This window comes from Mus caroli, unplaced genomic scaffold (assembly GCF_978045245.1).
Source record: "Mus caroli unplaced genomic scaffold, Mus_caroli_1 scaffold_5, whole genome shotgun sequence".
Lineage (NCBI taxonomy): Eukaryota > Metazoa > Chordata > Mammalia > Rodentia > Muridae > Mus > Mus caroli.
Genome location: NW_028227260.1, coordinates 62,056,944 through 62,073,063, shown reverse-complemented (window position 1 = coordinate 62,073,063; position 16,120 = coordinate 62,056,944). Strand labels below are relative to the sequence as shown.

At 39.2% G+C, this 16,120-nt stretch overlaps 2 pseudogenes; both read right to left on the bottom strand.

Annotated features, from left to right (window-relative positions):
• Window positions 1-2,779: 2,779 nt before the first annotated feature.
• On the bottom strand, window positions 2,780-3,286 carry LOC110286334 (large ribosomal subunit protein uL23 pseudogene; annotated as a pseudogene).
• Window positions 3,287-11,180: 7,894 nt separating this feature from the next.
• On the bottom strand, window positions 11,181-12,668 carry LOC110287485 (zinc finger protein 277 pseudogene; annotated as a pseudogene).
• Window positions 12,669-16,120: the final 3,452 nt, after the last annotated feature.

The window sequence follows — 16,120 nt, the reverse complement described above, 5'->3', positions numbered from 1 at the left end:
ACACACACACACACATATATACATATATATATATATATATATATACATATATATATATGTATACATATACATATGCAACATGGAAACCATTTGACCTTTGTTCTCTAACTGTTCAGTTCTCATTCTTCTTCATAGTTACCAGTAATAAAAGTGCCCCTTTGCTTTTTCATGCAAATATAAGCAAATGTGGTTTTTCTTTTGTTTGTTTTAGCCTTCAAAGAAGGGTAGTTTCTTAGTTGAGGTTTCTAGTGCTTCAATAAAAACAAAACAAAACAACAACCAAAATCAACTTGAGGATGAAAGGATTGTTTTCATCTTATAGCTTGTAGTCTTTTATCCAAGGAAGTCAGAGCAGGAACTCAAGATACAAATCTGGAGGCAGAAGCTGATGCAAAGGCCATGGAGGAGGGTGCTACTTCCTGGCTTGCATAGCTCACTTCCTTAAAGCACCCAGGACCACCAGCCCAAGTGTGGTATTTGTCACAGTGATCTGGCCACATCAGTTAGGAAAATACACCGTAACCTTGCCCAGAGGTTGGGAGCACAAATGTCCTTGCACTTACAGATAAATGATAAACCAGGAATGTTAATCACACAGTGTCTCATCAATGGAAGAGAAACATAACCTGTTCTGTGCCCAGAAGGCTTGTAATTGAGGTGGCTCATAATAGCCTAGGTGACATTTGGGCTATTTGTAGGGCCAGGACACACCTAGCTCTCTCAAGCTTCCGGAAGGAGGATGAGAGGTGACGAATAGTCAGGATATTTGTATGGCTAGGAGCTCCCCTAGGCTCTGAAAACGAGGACTGGAGGTTGCTAATAGCCCAGATGACCTCTATGTTATTTGTATGACTGAGACCATACCAGAGCCTCCCCTAGGCCCTTAAGATAACCTCTGTATCCTATCTATAGAACCTATCTTCACTAAAGAAGTAGCATGCACTTTGAGTAGAGTTCTAATGTAATTATGCCCCATTTTGCCCAGGGTATTGCTTTACACCAGGAAATATTTTCCCAAATATTTCCTGTACCATATATGTACCATACTTACATATGCCTAAAATCAACTACCTGGAGTCAAAGTCTAGAAATGCTGAGCTTCTTGCCTCACTGGGATTGCTACTGTGCTGGCCATGCCATTTGCAGAGACCCCTCACACTCAGAGGCCAGTGTGGTGGGGACAGTTTTTCAATGGAACCTCTCTCTTCCAAAATGATTCTCTGTCAAGTTAATATAAAACTAGCCAGCACTAGTAAAATGCTCTGGATTTTGTTATTTTCTTAGCTGACTTTTGCTTTGTTTTGTTTTTCTATATTGAGATGACATGAAACTTGCCACACTATCCTCAAACCCTTGACTTCCTGTTTCAGCTTCTTTAGTTCTGGGATTACAGGTATACACTACAAAGTAGAGCCCTGCTCGGCTGTTGTTTTGATTTGACTTTATTTCTCCACTATATCATGGTATATGTAAAATGCTTCCTCCTCTTTATGTTAAAATGTAGCCTTTTTCAGCTCATGCATTTCCTTTGATTTACTTAAGCAGTTCCCTATTGTTTGTAAAATAACTGGGAAATTTCTTGGTTTCTGGATCTTCCATCACCACGTCAATTCATGCCCCATCTTATACAGTCATACTCCTTATTGGGAAACAAAAGGTTTGGAGCCCTCAGTTTTTAAAGTCAATCTCAAAATGTCTCCCCTGTTGTTTTAGATGTGCAGATAGATGTTGCATAGACTATTCATTAAGAAAATCATTCTCTTTGGTTAATGAGGAAATAGGTAAGTAATGGGGCACAAAGGATTTTTATCTCTGGCATAAAAATAATCATTGATGTTTTATTTTATTTAAAAAAATCAGTTAAGAAAACAACAAAATATAATACATTCTACATCTGCTGCTTAGTAGTATTATTTTCTCCTTTATTAAGAACACAAATAAAGAAATGGGCCTCTTGTGTTTTTAGTTGTATAATGTGGTCTTAATCCATCAGAGAATCCATGACTTCTGACTGTTCAGGGTTGATTTCTCACCATTCTTAATTAAACTCTCTCAGTATTTTGTGAGGTTGTAAAGCTTGTTTGTTCTTAAACCTGTATGAAATACTTTCTGAAGGGGGTTGCCTCCTAAGTTATGATCAGCAAATATTTTAAGTAGTGATTGACAACTCAATTGGAACAAAGGCTGATAATTGGAACAAAGGTAGATAAGAGATACAGACTATGGGACACAGGCTAGGTGTGTATGTGTGTATTTGTTTGTGCATGTGTGTGTGTGTGTGTGTGTGTGTGTGTGTGTGTGTGTGTGTGTGTGTGTGTTAGGGAATCTGTTGCTAATGTCACAGGATAAGCAACTAGAAGAGCTAAATTGCAAGGGTTTGAGAGAAGTGTGAAAAGACATTTTTAATTTTCTTCATAGTTATGCTGGGTATGGATACTGCAGGTAGCATTTATCCATTCATGCTAACTGAAGTGAAAGCTACTATGATATGGGGTTAATTTGGGAATGCGCCTCCAACTTCTAGGCTTTAGCATCCTTTTATGAATCATTGGTTTGACCAACAGCCATGGCAGATGCACTTATTATCATCTCCAGACTGTAGCTTCAATTTAAAAGAAAGACAAAAATCCTAAAAACTATGATGAGACTTGCTATTCTTAATCCTTTTACCTTTGGGCCCTCTTCCTTTCAATTCAGACTTCTAGTGGTCCTAGACTTCATATCTCCATTTTTATAGTGAAAAAGCATGTATATTTAGAATTACCCATCTGAACTCAGTTTAGGTGATCCCAATCATGATGACAACATCTAGAGCATCATAATCAGGAGCCAGTAGAACATATGCCTTCTCTCTGTAAGGCCTTATCAGGGTATTGACTTTGGCCACATCAATACCATTGAGTGACTTCACCACCTGTTTGATCTGCTGCTTTTTTGCCTTGACATCCACAGTGAACACAAACTTGTTGTCCTCTATCTTCTTCATGGCTGACTCAGTGGTCGCCGGGGAATTTGATGGTGGTATAGTGGTCAAGCTTGTTTCTCCTGGGTGCACTCTTTCAAGGATATTTGGGTTGCCTCTGGAGTCACAGGGTCTTGGGCCAGCAGAAGGTGGGTGACTTGCCCTGCTGATCTTGTTTTTGTGGCTGTGGACACCTTTCAGGACTGTCTTCTTAGCTTTCAAGGTCTTCAGGATTTTCTTCTTAGCTTTTAAGGCCTTGAGGACTGTCTTGTTGGCTTTGGCCTTTGAAGGGGTAAGATATTCCTTCCTTGCTTTCAGTGCCATCTTGGTGAGTATCCTTCATATCTCCTAATCCTTCAAATCTCCTAAGCAGGACTTAGCAAGGTCTTAATTATTCTGTGGCCTTTTATGGGAACGATTATTCATGGTTCCCTTCTCAGATGATTTACTCATCTAACTCAGACAAGTGGGGAGGGAAGGGTTACCTATTCTGAGCTTGTATTTCTGGGTAGACTCAGTTAATTGGGAAGCAAGGCTGTAGCTAATAGGCAGGAACATTTGTTGCCTCTCAAACCTGAAATTAGAACAAGGTATTTTGTCTCATTTAAAGAAAGTAAAGTGTCATGAGAAAAGAATAGAGTCTTGTATGAGACATTCCAAAGACTTTGTACTTGAACAAGAGAAGCTTGGCCAAGAGTTTAAGATAAGTTCAATTGGGCTGAGGTCAGCTGTGGGTCTTGCAAGAGCCTTACAGATTCTGGGAAGGAAGAGGAAGAAGGGTATTGAAAACAACATCCTCCCCCCTTGGTTGTGAGGAGGAGCTTCTTCCTCTTTGGCTCCAAAATTATGCTTTGACAAATGCAACATCAAACCACAACATCTTTAATATATTTTAAAGTACTCTCAATCAAAGGCAAGACATAGGCTCTTTGTGTGTGTGTGTGTATGCACATGAGAGCCTGTATGAAACAGGGACTATAAACTATCCATTTGTGGTGATAATGCCCCTCCTGACTTCTCTCCCTTTATTTCTTTTTCCTATTTCTTTCTTTCAATTACCTAAAGAGATGCCTTATTTGAGTCTTAAACTGTTTAAAAAAAAAGAACTTCTGGAACCTTGTTGAACATTCTACAATCTAGTTTCTTTTGTTACCATATCTATGAAAAACAGTTTTCAGACCTCATTTAAGGATAAACTCCAAGATTTCCCCAGCATGAATGAAATAGAATTAATTCATTTTTTGAGATAGGGTGGTCTTACTATATAGCTCTGGCTGGTCTTGCTTTGGCCTTAAACTTGTAATCCACTTACTTCTGTTTTCCAAGTGCTAGGATTATAGGCATATACCACCAATGGACAGCCCAAATAATTTTCTCTTTATTTTATGTCTTACAAACTATAAAAGATGGCTAAAATGTCATATGTTGAATAATCCAAAGAAAGAAGGATGGGTGAAGGCATTTCCTCATGGAAACAACTGATATCTATAAAGGCATACAGGATATTTAAGTTTCCCAAAGTTCTCTGATGGAAACAACCAGAAATTAATAATATCTTATATTAGTGAGATTAATTTAATCATACAGAAAAGGAGATGTGAAAAAGGAAACTCATAAGGGAATCTAGTTTTGCAAAGATAAATATATAAGATACAGACATATTTGAACATCTGTCTCTGTGTTTTTAAATCTGAACATACCAACAGAAAGAAAGACAGAAGTGTTAGTGATCTTGGGGGGGGGGTTTGATTGAATTACTTACATTATAATAGAAGAGTAAACCCTTGGGGTGGAATTTACTCCTAAGGTTATAAATAATTGATTACAATACTTACTCCTCCATTCACTTAACTAGCATATAGAGTAGCTCAGATGATAGAGAAGAAGACACCCATAATGAGTCATTTACAACCCAGAATTTGTGAATTGCTTCTCCTTTTCATTTCTAACTTATCATATTTATAGTAGGCCTCCTCATGAGACCCTTCCTTCTCTTCTTTAATGTTCTGAGGAAGTGAGAGGTTTTCTAACGATGAAGTCTACACAAGACAAGATTCTTTCTGGTGGAACTTAGAAACAGGAAGAATGCTTTTAAGGTATAAAGAAAATTTACAAAGATGATTTCGAGATTTTATGAATTGCATGGAACAACAGGGATACATGTAGCACATGGCATATAATATTGGAGCATTCATGCTGTTAGAATATTTGTGTGTAGAATTCAGCCTGCTCAGTATAGCTTTGGGTTGTGCTTCAAGACTGCTCAGTAAACTTTGAACTTGTCTAACCAGTCCCTACTGTTGCATAAACTAATTTCCTGAAAGAATATGTAATACTTGTTCTGCTTTGTGTGTGTGTGTGTGTGTGTGTGTGTGTGTGTGTGTGTGTGTGTGTGTTTGAATACTGACTGACAGGCTTTGAAAAGCATAACTTGCCTATGGGAATATAAGTCTCTTCATATTTCCATGATATCATTTTTAATCATTTATTATGAGTAAACCATGATAAGCCCATCACTGGAGTGCAAATGAGCAGTGTGTCTACACATGCTGCTTCCTTGGACAGTGAATTGTTTTCTTCCCATATATTTTCTACAAAAGTGCTATGCATTTTCAAGATATAACTCAGCTTCTTTCCTCTCTTCCATATCAGTCAGAGTCAAGTAATTTCTTACTGCCTACTTAGAATACAACAGTTATTTTAGTCAATATTCTATTGCTATGAAGAGATACCATGACTATGGGCTGTCCCAGAACTCACTCTGTAGACCAGGCTGGCCTCGAACTCAGAAATCTGTCTGCCTCTGCCTCCCAAGTGCTGGGATTAAAGGCATGTGCCACCACTGCCCAGCTTAAAATCAAGTTTTGAGTCTGTTTTCCCCCATTAAACTGTGAGCACTTGGAACAAAGTACTAAACACAGAAAATTAAAAATAAAAAGAAGTATATAAATACATAGAGTTTGCTAATTAAACAATGGCTGAATCAAATGAATTACAATGAAAATCTAGTTGGTCAAAGTTAAGCATGAAGCCCAATTCTTCACTGATATGACTGTTGGTGTTATAGATGGAATAAATCAAAGCTAAAATTTTTTGTTTCATTTCCTTTTTCTACCATCAAACACTGACCAATAGAAATTTTGTGGAAATGTGAATGTTTTATCCTAGTGCTTTGCAAATATTAGCCAAATCTGACTCTTGATATTTGGATGTGTGGCTATTGTGATGTACTGCATAGTTTTTATTTTATTTATTTATTTATTTATTTATCAAGTTGGCATAAGATAAGGTCATGTGTGGCTATTGTGATGTACTGCATAGTTTTTATTTTATTTATTTATTTATTTATTTATTTATTTATTTATTTATTTATGTCAAGTTGGCACAAGATAAGGTCATCCGGGAAGAGGGAGAAAAGTACCTCCATTAGATTGTCCCATAAACAAGTCTGTGAGAGCATTTTCTTTATTGATGATTGATATGAGAAAGCCTAGCCCACTGCAGGCCACACCATTCTAGGTCCTGGATTTTATAAGAAAGCAGATTGAGCAAGGCATGGAGAGAAAGTCTGTAGCCACCAGTGGCCACGGGTTACTGGGTTCCTGAAAGGAAAGCTGCAGATGGATGGGAAGGATGGCGAAAGAAATAATGAGCTAAGACAAAGTTCTCTGATCAAGGCTCAACTTTAATTCTAAGGGTCTGATTTTTAAGGGGGGAACCCATTCCCCACTATGCCAGGATCTCATCAGTCACTTTGTCAGGATCTCATTAGGAAAACAAGCTCAGCTGCTCAGCAGGTAGCTTCTTGCAGGAAGCTGCAGATGTGGCAGACAAAAGACTTTACCTAGGTCAAAAGACTCCACCATAGGTGGACTAGCCTGTGGCAGAAACAGGTCTGATTCAGCCCACCCAAGGCTGGGAGGAAGGGCACAAAAGCCAGTTAGTGTCATTCCTCCATAGCTTCTGCCTCCTGGTCCCTGCTGAGTTCCTGTCCTGACTTTTCATGATGTTAATCTGTAAAAGGAAGCAAACCCTTTACTTTTCGAGATGCTTTTGGTCATGGTTCTTTTTCACAGCAAAAGAAACTAGTACAGAAATTGGTACCAAAGGCAAGCTGCTTCTTTTACAGACCTAGCCATATTATTTGGGGGAGGACTGTGGAAGTTCTTCAAACTGTGAGCTGGAAAAGCCATTAGTACTCAGAGATTAATATTCTGTCCTGTGGGAACTTTGAAGACAAGAATGCTGAGAGCAATACAGATGATGGAGACTTGACTGGTGAAGCTTCAGAGGCAGGCAAAGACTCTATCAGTGTTTGTGTGATATATTTGAATTAAGAATTCGTGGTTTCTGGTCAGCTGAGAATGAAGAGTGAACTTCAATCAAAAAGAAACCAGTACTACAGAGATGATTTGCTATGCTGGGACAATCATTGTTAGTTAGCTGGGTCTGAGAACTCTTCTGTGATTAAGAAGGGACATGAAGCATCATGAAGTTGAAATTTTTATGGAACTATTTCCCTCAGTGTTAACACAAAATGCTTTCATTTAGAGGGGGCCAAGAATCCATTTCAAGCTGGGAGATGAACTTGGTAATCTAAGAAGTTTCAATGTGCTATTGGTTTTGGACTATGAGAACTGCAGGATGAAAGGGGTCATGGAGAGCAACTAAGGTCTGGCACTGGGAAAGGTCAAGGTTGGTAAAGATGTGGCCTCAGTTGTAGTGGGCTTTTATTTATTCCTGACTGTGTCCTAGTTCTTCCTTTCTTTTTTAAAAATAATTAATTTACTTTACATCTTGACTGCAGTTTCCCCTCCCTCTTCTCCTCCCAGTCCCTCTTCTCATCTATTCCTTTTCCCTTTCCCTTCAGAAAAGGGGAGCCCCCTCCACCATGAATATCAACCAATTTTGGCCTATAAGTAGGACTAGAAACATCTTGTGCTGAGGCTAGACAAGGCAGGTCAGTTAAGGGAAAGGGATTCAAAGGCAGACAACAGAGTCAGAGACAGCCCCTGCTATTAGGAGTTCAAAATGAAGACCAAGCTACACAACTGTAACATGTGTACAGATGGCCTAGGTCAGTCTCATGCATGCTCCCTAGTTGGTAGTTCCATCTCTGTGAGCCACTATGGACCCAGGTTAGTGGATTCTGTTGGGGGTTTTGTGGTGTCCTTGACCCACTGGCTCATCAAATCCTTCTTCCTCTTCTTCCGAAGGATTCCCTAAACTCCATCTGATGTTTGGCTGTTGGTATTTGCATCTGTTTCCATCAGTTGACAGGTGAAGTCTCTGATGACAACTAGGCTAGGCACTAATCTATGAGTATCCCAGAATATAATTAGGAATCATTTTCTATCCTAGGTCTCTGGGTCCTTAAGTCAGTGTTGGGGTGGTCTTCCTCTTGTGGCATGGGTCTCAAGCTGGGCCAGTCATTGCTTGGCCCCTCCTACAAGTTCTGTGCCACCTTTAGCCTAGCAGACTCCGCAAGAAGGAAAAATTGTAGGTTGAAGGTATTGTGGCTGAGTTGGTGTCCCAGTTCCAGCACTGGAAATCTTGCCTGGTTACAGGTGATGGCCAATTCAGGCTCCATGTCCCCCATCACTAGGAGTCTTACCTAGGGTTACTCTCATAGATTCCTGGAAGTTTCCATAGCCTTAGGTTTTTAGCTCATCCCAAAGACACCTTCCCCCATTCCAGTTGTCTTTCCTAGCACTCTCTCCCTTTATCCTCCTCCTACCCAATCCCCTCTGTTTCCATCCCCATCCCCACCCCAACCCAAGACCCTTCCCACCATCCAGCCCTGATATATATTCTATTTGCCCCTCAAAGTGAGATTGAAGTTTCCCACTTTGAACCTTCCTTGTTACTTTGTTACTTAGCTTTTCAGGGTCTGTGGATTGTAGCAGGATTTTCCTTTACAGCTAATATCTACTGTGAGTACATGCCATGTTTATCTTTCTGGCTCTGGATTACCTCACTCAGGATGATGTTTTCTAGTCATCCATTTGTCTAAAAATTTCACGATGTCACTGTTTTTAATAGCTGAGTAGTACTCTATTGTGTATATACACCACATTTCTTTGTCCATTCTTCAGTTGAGGGACAACATGCTACGAACATAATTGAGAAAATGTCTTTGTGGTAGGTTGGAGGGTTCTTTGAGTATATGCTTTGTAGTGGTATAGCTGGGTCTTTGTAATAGACTCCTAATTTTCTAAGAAACTGACATATTGATTTTCAAAGGGTCTTTACAAGGTTGCACTCCTTCCAGCAGTGGAGGAGTGTGCCCCTTGCTCCATATCTTCACCAGCATGAGCTATCAACTGTGACTTTGATCTTACCTATTCTGAAAGATGTAAGATGGAATCTCAGAGTCACTTTCATTTGCTGTTTCCCTGATGGCTAAGGATGTTGAATATTTCTTTAAGTGCCTCTTCCATTTGAGATTCCTTTGTTGAGAATTATGTATTTATCTATATCCCATTTTTCATTGGATTAGTTGATTTGTTAATATCTAGTTTCCTGAGTTATTTATATATTTTGGATATCAGCATTCTGTCAGATGTGGGGTTAGTGAAGATTGTTTCTCGATCTGTAGGCTGCTGTTTTGTCCTTATGATGGTGTCCTCACCTTACAGAAGCTTTTCAATTTCATAAGGTCCCATTTATCAATTGCCCATCTTAGTACCTGCACAATTGGTTCTGTTAAGGAAGTTGTCTCCTGTGTGTCTCCTAAGAACACAGGAAGTTACCAAATGTGTTCAAGTCTAATCTCTACTTTCTCTTCTGTCAGGTCTAATGTAAATGGTTTTATGTTGAGGTCTTTGATCCACTTCAACTTGTGTTTTGTGCCAGGTAATTGATATGGATCTATTTGCATTCTTCTACATGCCAACATCCAGTTAGACCAGCACCATTTGTTGAAGATGCTTTCATTTTTCCATTGTATGGTTTTGGATTCTTTGCCAAAAATCGTGTCTATAAGTGTGTAGATTTACTTGTGGGTCTTCAATTAAATTCCATTGATCCACCTGTCTGTTTTTATGGTAATACCATATGGTTCTTATTACTATTGGTTGTGAAATCCTTTACTCTGTTTATCGTAAGTATTTACTTCTCCTTCAATTGATTTGGTTTAGCAGTTACTGCCTTTCAAGTTTGAATTATATAATTACATGTTCTATTGGCTTATAGAGCTTTTGTTGAGAAATATTCTATTAGTATGATCTTTGTTTGTGGATTGGTACATCCCTCACAGCTTTCAATGTTTTTTTCTTCTACTTTCTACCCATTTAGTGTTTATCTGTAACACAGGATGGGAGGTTCTTTTCTCATATTTGTTTGATGTCTTATATGTTTCCTGTAACCAGATGGCCATCTCTTTAAAAAATCCTTGCACTCAGTAGGCTGAGGCCTCAGGCTAATTGCTGCCCTATGGGCAATCATGTTTCAAAGAGGGAAGGAGAGAGAGAGGAGAGAGAGAGAGAGAGAGAGAGAGAGAGAGAGAGAGAGAGAGAGAGAGACAGAGACAGAGACAGAGACAGAGACAGAGACAGAGAGAGATTGAGAACAGAACAATGCTTCACACAATTAGATGTTAAGTAAAGGAACTATGAAAATGAAGGAAATAGAATAGGGTCAGAGTCTCTCTTGATGCTGCCATGCAGTAGTTTGGGAGACATGTGGACTCTGTTTCTTTACTAACTTTGTTCTTCTTCTCCAGGTATATATGATGCTATCTTCATTGAGAACAGATCCTATGTAGTAGTTTATTTCATATCTTATTTGTGTTTTTCTGTATGAGAGTGGTTGTTATTACTCTGGACACTCATTCTGTTACTAGGTATTAGATAGTGCTGGCTGTTAAAAAGTTTTCCATTGGCACAACTTAGACCCTGGCACCTTTTAGCACTTGCCATCCCTGGTTATTCCTCTTTTGGGAAATGGATGAGTTTCACTCCTGTCTGTCTCAGACCAGATTTCCACTGAATAGAACACCTCATGGTTCTGGATCAGTGCTCTTTCCACTCAGCCAGAGGGATTCTCTAAGCCACTTCTCAGACTGTGTCCCCTGACCCTTGTCCTAGGTTCCCAGTGTGGGTTATGACATTCAGGAAATGATTTGCCTCTCATCTCACTTAGCTGCTGGCTTGGCAGGGATATCTTTAAATTTTTTTTAATTTTAAAACTTTTTATTTTTATTTTATTTTTTAAAATGTTTTATTTTTCTTATTTCTTGAAAATTTTTCATTAACAACAACCATGATTTCAGCTGTGAATAATGCTGTGTGGACAATCAAATCTGAACTTGTCTGTGTCTTACAGGAGAAAACCATGTGACACTGCTCCTGCAGCAGCTTCTCCTAGTTTTCCAGGCATCCCTGGAGTAGCAATTGGTTGAGAACACTGCTCTGTTTTAAAGCACACAGTCTGGACGTATCTTCACTGATGATGGGAACATTTTCAGTTTGCTCTTGAGCTGTTAGGTCACTTTCACTGTCAGACAGTGTACACAGGAGAGTATCATTCTCATAGGTGGGGAAATAATACTCCAGTTGATCCCATGTCTTCCTGTCAGGAAGCAGTGAGGTGTGTTTAGTGTCTTCCATGTGAGTCCTTAAATCTGCTTTGGATTTGAACTTTACATGGCAACTGTAGCACTTGCATTGGTGAACTTGCCTTCTAATGTAATTGGTTAGCTTCATTTGCTGATAGAAATTTAATCCAAACTCTGACTTTATTCTGAGGAGATCAAACTCATGTGTGTCCTTCATGTCCACATACAATTTATCTATCGTCTCCTCTTGTTTTTCACAAAAGAGATAGACAGCAGAGACTGGGTACTCCTGCCAATCAGACCAGTCATCTTCCTGAAGGTCGAGCAGCTTGAGGCTGTCTTCTGACTGCACCTCTTCCCATTACTTCCCGAGTTCCAAGTAATTGATGACATAGAATCGGTCATATTCTCTGTTTTTTGGATTGATCCTACGATGCTGCTTTTTTTCTCATGTGATCTTTAAGGGTGTTTTTGTCTCTGAAGGTCTTCTCACAGTACAAACACTGTAAAGTTTCTTTTGTAATGTGCATAGGAATTCAGTGCAATTTACAATGTTGTCTGTCAAGCCAATGTTGAAAGCATGTTCTCTGGCCATGTGGTTCAACAGAACAGATCTGTTTCTGTGAAATTCCTCACTGCAAAACATGCACACACCATGAAAGCTTGTATCATTTCGCTCTCCCTGTTGCTGATCCAGAACTTCTTTCAGTTTCTGTTTCTGAAGTTCTTCTCTGAGGATTCTATCTTCTGGTACTGCATCACATAACAAATAATAGTTGTCTTGTTCTTCAAATGGAGCTGTGGAATTGATTCTTATCACGCTGCAAAAATCAGTGATGGACTGTTCAGTGAACCATTTCCTCCAGTATAAAATGTACCTTTGGAAATCTGCAACGAGCAATACATCAGCTATGACATTCTTATGCTCGATAATCACGTGCTTCAAAAGTTTGCATTGTTCAGCCATGGGAAAATGTTCTTCACAGAAAATACAAGGCACAGATAGAGACCCTTCTAAAGCGGCGGTGCCACCTGGACTCTCTGGCAGAGAAAGCAGCTCCAGGATACAGTCTTTACTGTCTTCATAATCCTTGTGCCGATTCCACCGCGGATCCCGCGAACCCCAGCCCCCCGGGGGTACACAGGAAGCCCTTTCTTTCTTTCTTTCTTTCTTTCTTTCTTTCTTTCTTTCTTTCTTTCTTTCTTTCTTTCTTTCTTTCTTTCTTTCTTTCTTTCTTTCTTTTTCTTTCTTCTTTCTTTCTTTCTTTCTTTCTTTCTTTCTTTAGATATTTTCTTTATATACATTTCAAATGCTCTCTTGAAAGTTCACTATACCATCCCTCCACCCTGCTCCCCTACCCACCCACTCCCACTTCTTGGCCCCAGCATTCCCCTGTATTGGAGCATATAAAGTTTGCAATACCAAGGGGCCTTTCTTCCCAGTGATGGCCGACTAGGCCATCTTCTGCTACATATGTTGCTAGAAATATGAGCTCTGGAGGTACTGGTTAGTTCATATTGTAGTTCCACCTATAGGTTTGCAGACACGTTCAGATCCTTGGGTACTTTCTCTAGCTTCTACATTGGGAGCCCTGTGTTCCATCTTATAGATGACTGTGAGCATCCACTTGTATTTGCAAGGCACTGGCATAGCCTCATACTAGACAGCTATAACAGGGTCCTTTTAGCAAAATCTTTCTGGCATATGCAATAGTGTCTGGGTTTGGTGGCTGATTATGGGATAGATCCCCAGAAGGGGAAGTCTCTGGATAGTCCATCCTTTTGTCTTAGCTCCAAACTTTGTAACTCTTTTCATGGGTATTTTGTTCCCTATTCTAAAGAGGAATGAAGTATCCACCCATTGGTCTTAGCTATTCTTGATTTTCTTGTGTTTTGCAAATTGTATCTTGGGTGTTCTATGTTTTGGGGCTAATATCCACTTATCAGTGAGTGCATATCTAATGACTTCTTTTGTGATTGGGTTACCTCACTAAGGATGATATTCTCCAGATACATCCATTTGTACAAGAATTTCATAAATCCATTGTTTTTAATAGCTGAGTAGTACTCCATTATGTAAATATACCACATTTTCTGTATCCATTCTTCTGTTGAGGGACATCTGGGTTCTTTCCAGCTTCTGGCTATTATAAATAAGGCTGCTATGAACATAGTGGAACATGTGTTCTTATTACCAGTTGGAACTTCTTCTGAGTATATGCCCAGGAGAGGTATTGCTGGATCTTCTGGTAGTATTATGTCCAATTTTCTGAGAAACCTCCCGACTGACCTCCAGAGTGGTTGTACAAGCTTGCAATCCCACCAGCAGTGGAGGAGTGTTCCTCTTTCTCTACATCCTCGCCAGCATCTGCTGTCACCTGAATTTTTGATCTTAGCCATTCTGACTGGTGTGAGGTAGAATCTCAAGGTTGTTTTTATTTGCATTTCCCTGATGATTAAGGATGTTGAACATTTTTTCAGGTGCTTCTCTGCCATTCAGTATTCCTCAGTTGAGAATTCTTTGTTTAGCTCTGAACCCCATTTTTTTTTTAAGATTTATTTATTATATGTAAGTACACTGTAGTTGTCTTCAGACACTCCAGAAGAGGGCGCCAGATCTCGTTGCGGATGGTTGTGAGCCACCATGTGGTTGCTGGGATTTGAACTCTGGACCTTCGGGAGAGCAGTCGGGTGCTCTTACCCACTGAGCCATCTCACCAGCCCCTGAACCCCATTTTTAATGGGGTTATTTGAATTTTCCGAGTCCAGATTCTTGAGCTCTTTGTATATATTGGATATTAGTGCCCTATCAGATTGAGGATTGGTAAAAATCCTTCCCCAATCTGTCCATGGCCTTTTTGTCTTATTGACAGTGTCTTTTGCCTTACAGATGCTCTGCAATTTTATGAGGTCCCATTTGTCGATTTTTGATCTTACAGCACAAGCCATTGCTGTTCTGCTTAGGAATTTTTCCCCTGTGCCCATATCTTCGAGGCTTTCCCCTACTTTCTCCTCTATTAATTTCAGTGTCTCTGGTTTTATGTGGAGGTCTTTGATTCACTTAGACTTGAGCTTTGTACAAGGAGATAAAAATGGATCAATTCGCATTCTTCTATATGATAACCGCCAGTTGTGCCAGCACCATTTGTTGAAAATGCTATCTTTTTCCTACTGGATGTTTTTAGTTCCCTTGTCAAAGATCAAGTGACCATAGCTGTGTGGATTCATTTCTGGGTCTTCAATTCTATTCCATTGATCTACCTGTTTTTCACTGTACCAGTACCATGCAGGTTTTTTTTTTTTTTTTTTTTTATCACAATTGCTCTGTAGTACAGCTTAATGTCAGGCATGGTGATTCACCAGAGGTTCTTTTATTTTTGAGAATAGTTTTTGCTATCCTAGGTTTTTTATTTTTCCAGATGAATTTGAAAATTGTCCTTTCTATCTCACTGAAGAATTGAGTTGGAATTTTGATGGGGATTGCATTGAATCTGTACATTGCTTTTGGCAGGATAGCCATTTTTACTATATTGATCCTGCCAATCCATGAGCATAGGAGATCTTTCCATCTTCTGAGATCTTCAATTTCTTTCTTAAGGGACTTGAAGTTCTTATCATACAGATCTTTCACTTCTTTAGTTAGTGTCACACCAAGGTATTTTATATTATTTGTGACTGTTGTGAAAGGTGTTGTTTCCCTAATTTCTTTCTCAGTCCATTTATCCTTTGTGTAGAGAAAGGCCATTGATTTATTTGAGTTAATTTTATATCCAGCTACTGCACTGAAGCTGTTTATCAGGTTTAGGAGTTCTCTGGTAGAATTTTTGGGTTCACTTATATATACTAACATATCATGTGCAAAAAGTGATATTTTGACTTCTTCCTTTCCAATTTGTATCACCTTGATGTCCTTTTGTTGTCGAATTGCTCTAGCTAGAACTTCAAGTACAGTGTTGTATAGGTAGAGAGAAAGTGGGTATCCTTGTGTAGTCCCTGATTTTAGTGGGATTGCTTCGAGTTTCTCTCCATTTAGTTTGATGTTGGCTACTGGTTTGCTGTAGATCGCTTTTATTATGTTTAGGTATGGGCCTTGAATTCCTGATCTTTCCAAAACTTTTATCATGAAGGGGTGTTGGATTTTGTCAAATGCTTTCTCAGCATCTAACAAGATGATCATGTGTTTGAGTTTGCTTATATAGTGGATTACGGTTGATTGATTTCCGTATATTAAACCATTCCTCCATCCCTGGGATGAAACCTACTTGGTCATGATGGATGATTGTTTTGATGTGTTCTTGGATTCGGTTTACGAATATTTTATTGAGTATTTTTGCATCAATATTCATAAGGGATATTGGTCTGAAGTTCTCTTTCATTGTTGGGTCTTTATGTGGTTTAGGTATCAGAGTATTACTCTGTGGCTTAGTCTTAGTCTGTGGCTTCATAGTATGAGTTGGGTAGACTACCTTCTGTTTCTATTTTGTGGAATAGTTTGTGAAGAACTGGGATTAGGTCTTCTTTGAAGGTCTGATAGAACTCAGCACTAAATCCATCTGGTCCTGGGTTTTTTTTTCATTGGGAGACTATCAATGACTGCTTCT